Here is a 6118-nt window from a genome sequence, read left to right as displayed (position 1 = left end):
TATTTTACGGGATTTAAGAGACAAATGCATGGGGATAATTAGGAATCTATGTCAAAGGGTATACAATACATAAAGATGTAATTTGTGATCTCAATAACAGATAGTATTAGTTGTATCCAGTGCAGTTTTTGATTGTGTGTGATTGAAGTCAAGTTGGTATCGATTTGAAATAGATTGTTACAACTTTGATATGCAATCCCCATGGTAACCACAAAGAAAATATTTATAGAATACAAAAGGAAAGGAGGAGGGAATCAAAAGTGTCACTACAAAAAAAAATAAACATAAAGAAAAGCCATAATAAAGGAGATGAGGAACAAAAAAGCTATAATGTGTATAATTTTATCTAATACATACAAAAACAAATAACAAAATGGTAAAAGTAGGTACTTCCCTTTCAGCAATTACTTTAAACATAAATGGACAACGCTCCCTAATCAAAAGACAAAGATTGGCGGAATAGATTTTTAAAATTTATTTTATTTAATTTATTAATTTATTTTTTAGAATAGATTTTTTAAAAAAGATTTTATTTATTTATTTGAGAGAGAGAGAGAATGCGAGGGAGAAGCAGGCTCCCCACCGAGCAGGGAGCCCAATGCAGAGCTCGATCTCAGGACCCCCAAGATCGTGGTGTGAGCCAAAGGCAGACGCTTAACCAACTGAGCCACCCAGGCGCCCTGGCAGAATAGATATTTTTAAATGAGCCACTTATAGCCTATATTTTATTTTATTATTTTATTTTATTTTTTAGTTTAAATGAATTTTATTTTTAGACAACCTACACGACATGTTTATTTTTCTCAAAAACAATGCCTCTGCTCCAAATAAATCAGAGTCAAATTAGTGAAGAGCTTAAGATGACATCAGTCCTATTCGTCTAAGTCCTGGTGCTGTGTGGATGAAGAGAAGCAGCCAGTTATGACCATAGGTGATACACCCAAAGCAATAGCCAAAGTAGTTGACATTTTTCCATTTCTAAACCATTCTTAAAGAAAATCATATATGGAGGGGTGCCTGGGTGGCACAGTTGGTTGAGCTTCTGCCTTTGGCTCTGGTCGTGGTTCCAGGGTCCAGGGATCAAGCCCCACATCGGGCTCCCTGCTCAGTGGGGAGCCTGCTTCTCCTTCTCCCTGCTGCTCTGCCTGCTTGTGCTCTCTCTCTGCCAAATAAATAAATAAAATCTTGAAGAAAAAAAAAAAGAAAAGCATAGGTGGAGTCACACCATCCTTACAATAGTCCAGCAGATCAACCATGCCATCTGGATTCATGTTTTCACCAGTGAAGAACTGGTAGTTTTTGAAATTAGCAAAGATGTGCTTGATTTGTTCTGCAGCCCCTGTCATAAAAGTTCTTAGTCTTTTTGGCCTCCGTTCTTAAAGGTTGCCTTTGATTGACTTCATGTAATCTTTTATGTACTTCTTTGTTTAAAATATTTTTTTTAAAGATTTTATTTATTTATTTGACAGAAATAGAGACAGCTAGCTAGAGAGGGAACACAAGCAGGGGGAGTGGGAGAGGAAGAAGCAGGCTCATAGCGGAGGAGCCTGATGTGGGGCTCGATCCCATAACGCCGGGATCACGCCCTGAGCCGAAGGCAGATGCTTAACAACTGCGCCACCCAGGTGCCCCTAAAATATTTTTTTTATTTGAGAAAGAGAGCATGACTGGGGCGGAGGGGCAGGGGGAGAGGGAGAAGCAGACTCCCCACTGAGCAGGGAGCCTGGCTCAGGGTTGGATCGTAGGTGCTCAACCAACTGAGCCACCCAGGTGCCCCTTCATATACTTCTTATAGGCTTCTTTTGTGAAGCTGGTTTCCTGCAAGTGATGGTTCGTGACAATACCAACACCAGTGATTACTGTGGTGTGGTACTTCCACCCTCGGGGTATTTGGCAGAGGCATATCCACTAATGAACCAGTCATCAGTGTTACCCTCTGTCCTACTGACTCCTCCACCTCCGGACATAGCCTGTCTGTGATGTCCTAGATCTTGCAGATGTTGGAGAACGTCTCATCATGGCTGATGAGGTGCTGGTAGATGACTGTGACTGCGGCTGCAGAGAGATGACGGCAGCACTGGCTTAGCAGGAGCCAGAGCTCTGAGCCAGCACGGTGCTATCAAAGCAGCACAGGAGCATGGGGTGGGGAGGTCGGGACAGGGGCGGGGGTGGGGGAGGCAGGGAGCAGGAGGAAAAGCCCAAGATACTCATTTTATTTATTTGTTTTTATTTATTTATATTTTTTTTAGAGAGGGGGTACCTGGGTGGCACAGCCGATTGAGCATCCAACTCTTGGCTTCGGCTTGGGTCATGATCTTGGGGTCATGAGATTGAGTCTGGCATGGGGCTCCCTGCTAAGCCCAGAGTCTGCCTGAGACTCTCTCTCCATCTCCCTCTACCCTTCCCCATCCCTGCACGCTCTCTAAAGTAAGTAAATAAAATCTTTAAAAAAGAGAGAGAGAGAGAGGGAGAGAAGGAGCAAAAGCAGGGGTGGGAGGGGCAGAGGAAAAGGAAGAGAGACATTCTTAAGCAGGCTCCACACCCAGCATGGTCCCAACTCAGGGCTCAATCTCACAACCCTGAGATTATGACCTGAACTGAAATCAAGAGTCAGATGCCACCCAGATGTCCTCCAAGATACTCATTTTAGATCTAAAGACACAAATAGGTTGAAAACAAAAGGGCGGAAAAAGAGATGTCATGTAAATGGTAACCAGAAGAAGGGCACCCATGTGGCTCAGTAGGAAGCATCTGCCTTCGGCTCAGGTCATGATCCCAGGACCCTGGAATCTAGCCCCACATCAGGCTCCCTGCTCAGCAGAGCCTGCTTCTCGCTCTCCCTCTGCCTTTCTCCCCAGCTTGTGCTCTCTCTCTCTTTCTTGAATAAATAAATAAGATCTTTTTAAAAAATAGTAACCAGAAGAGAGCTAGGGTAACTATACTAATATCAGACAAAATAGACTTTAAGTCAATGATTATTGCAAGTGACAAAGAAGAACATTTATGTTGACAAAAGGATAAATTCACAAGAAAATACAATAATTGTAAACATACATGTACAAAATACCAGAGATACAAAGTATATGAAGCAAACAATGATAGGATTGAAGGAGAAATAAATAGCTTTACAATAATAGCTGGACATATCAATACCTACTTGCAGTAATGGGTAGAACCACCAGAAAAAAAAGATCAGTAAGAAAATAGAAGTCTCGGGGTGCCTCAGCTGGTTATACCAGTGATGGCATTGGTTTGGCAATGATTTCTTGGATATGACCCTAAAAGCACAGTCAACAAAAGAAAAAATAGTTAGGTTGAACTTCATCAAAATTGAAGACTTTTGTGCATCAAAGGACACTCTCAAGAGAGTGAAAAAACAAACTACATTATGGGAGAAAATATTTGCAACTCATATATCTGATAAGGGATTTAGATCCAAAATGTATAAAACTCAACAATAACCAAAAACCCAACCCAATTTAAAAAATGGGCAAAGGCCTTGAGTATACACTTCTTCATTCTGAACCTTCCTTGCCATGTTGATTTCTAGCCTCTGTGGTACTCCAGCAGCTATGAGCAACAGGAAGGGGTCTTGCTGTTTACACACTTATGGCTTCTTGTTTTCACATTCACTCTTCATTGCTTGCTGTGCAAAAATGGAGCTGGACCATAGAAAAGTAATTTTTCCTTTGTCAGGTGGTACAGGGTTAAGCTTTGAAATCAGCTGTGGGCGCTGGAGAGAGATTGCATGAGGAAGGGGCTTTCCTTCTTGCTCTGGTGTATTCCAGCAGGCTCCTGCAGGCTGCATGGATTCCTCAGCGCCCAGCTCCTGCAGTGCAGATGGCTTTTCCAGCACCGTGGTTCTGCAGCTCATGCAGCTCCTCCAAAACGTGGCTCCCACAGTCACAGTTGTTAGCAGCACCCAGGAACCAGTAGTTTCTCCCTGAAACACCCTTTGGTTGGCTTTGTAGCTGGGTGCCTCCAGTGAGACACCTTTCTATGAAATGACTTTCTTTGGCAGCTCAGAAGGTAGGTTTCCAGCAAATTCTGGAGGGCAGATTTCCAGCAACTACCATTGGCACAGCGCCAAGCAACTTCTGTACCATCCTAATTACCCACAGCCATGTCCCCTCCAACAAGGTCTGGTTCTCAGTCTGGGTGTTTTACCTCAGCCTCGGAGGTGGTCTGTGAACCTTATATCTGCTGATCCTATATTCTTTAGCGTTCTCTTTACTTTTTGCTCATTACTCAAATCCCTTGTTACAGTTAATAATTCTACACATTACAATTTAGCTGTTAAAATTACTGTGTGGCTTCCATCTCCTAATTTGACCCTGACTGATACAGGGTCCCTGCCCAACACAACAAGGAAGAAGGACATACAACCTCTCACCATCATACAATATGTTGTGTTAAACCAGTAGTGGGACAGAGTGCTGGGGGCAGCAGGTAAAAAGGTGCCTAGCGGGTCCATGAGGACTAATGAGAGAATTAAGCTGAAAGGAGGAGTAGACGATCAGCGCACTCCAAGTTCATCATTAACACCTCCTCTTGTCTTTCTCCTCATGCTCTCATAATCAATCTGAATTATACCAACTCTGTCTCCCAGGTCTGGTCCATGCTTTCCACCCCACCATTGCTCCTCCGGCCAGGCCACCACCATCTCTGGCTGGTTTATTATGAGAACCCTGAAGTTGTCCTCCTCACTTCCAGGCTTGCTCACTTCAGCCTGTTCTCCACACTGACGCCAGAGGGATTCTTCTAAAATGCAAATTTGGATCAAAATGGTCTTTGACCAGAACCTGTTGGTGGCTGCACGTTGCCCTTTAGACAAAATCGGAACTCTTTTTTCGGGCACAAAGCTTGGGAATATCTCATCTTTGCTCACCTTCCCAGGTTTATCTTGTGCCATCCTTCTAACATCCGTGCTTTCCAGCCACATGGAATGCCAGTTTCTTTAGGGACCTATGGAAGTACTGCTCCCCTTCCAGGAAACCCTCTCCCTACCCCCACCCTTGCCCTTTCATTCTCACCTTTGCTTCCTTAGCTCATCCTTAGCCTCTGGGAGGCTATCTACTCCTCTGGGAAGTCTTCCAAGCCTGCTCTCTGTGACATCGTGTATGTTTCGGTCACGCCCTCTACTTCTCTCATATCCCTTATCACAGGCTGGTAACTGTCTAACATATATGTCTCCTCACTACACTATAAACTCCATGAAGTCAGAAACTTCTGTTCACCGTCGTTTCCTTAGCATCTGTTGTAGTGCCGATACACATTAGGTGTTTGGTAAATGTTGGGGAACAAAAAGAATGCACAAGCAAAAGTGACAGGGAGAGTATGCGTGAAAGTCTGTCACATAAGCAGAGTGTAGGGACGTGGGTAGGAGCGGCTGGACTTGAAGGGCAGGCTGTCGGAGGCCAGGTTGGGAAGGGCGTATTTGTTCATGGGAAGCATTTTATGCCGTACGGTGTAGATCAAGCATCCCGTGTTGGCTGTTGATGACTGCACTGCACGTACCGTTCATGCATTTGATTTGACCAGGACAGTTTTAAAAAACTTTCAAATGTGAATGCTTTTCAGTTTGCCACAATTCCCACCAGTCCCCGTATTAACAGGCGCCTTTCCCTCGGTTAAACTGGCTGTCTGCCCCACTGAGTTCTGTGTTTGCTATCCCTGCAGATGGGTGGGAGGTAGCCTAAGGAGGGGAAGACTAAAAGAGGGGGATTGAAGATATGCGTTCGACAAAGATAGATGGATCCACCCTCAGTAGGGAGTGTATTTTTGAGAGTTCCTTGGGAGAAGTGAATTTATTTTGTCTGAAGAGCCCTGGGATCAAAGAAAGACCCAGAAAATCAGAAGAATGACCCACAGTTTGAACAGCATGTATCTTTAGACTGTTAAGCTGGCCAGGGCTAGGCTGGGTCCACTCTCTCCTGTTTACTTTCTGAAACAGAAACTGCCCTGACGGAATCCGAAATCAGAGCTGCGGTAGATCAGCATTGACTCAGCAGCCTGCCATGTCGCAAGGCCTTCTGCCAGGAGTCGTGCAGGATACAGAGCATAAGGAAGAGCTGGAATACAGCATCTCCTGGGCGAAGTGACGGCCAGAGACACACAC

The 6118-nt window shown here is 44.4% G+C and overlaps 1 pseudogene; it reads right to left on the bottom strand.

Moving 5' to 3' along the window:
• Window positions 1–919: 919 nt before the first annotated feature.
• On the bottom strand, window positions 920–4125 carry LOC103670243 (annotated as a pseudogene).
• Between the last annotated feature and the right edge of the window lie 1993 nt (window positions 4126–6118).

This window comes from Ursus maritimus, unplaced genomic scaffold (assembly GCF_017311325.1).
Source record: "Ursus maritimus isolate PB19 unplaced genomic scaffold, ASM1731132v1 scaffold_2, whole genome shotgun sequence".
Taxonomy (NCBI): Eukaryota; Metazoa; Chordata; class Mammalia; order Carnivora; family Ursidae; genus Ursus; species Ursus maritimus.
This window is presented reverse-complemented; position numbering and strand designations above follow the sequence as displayed.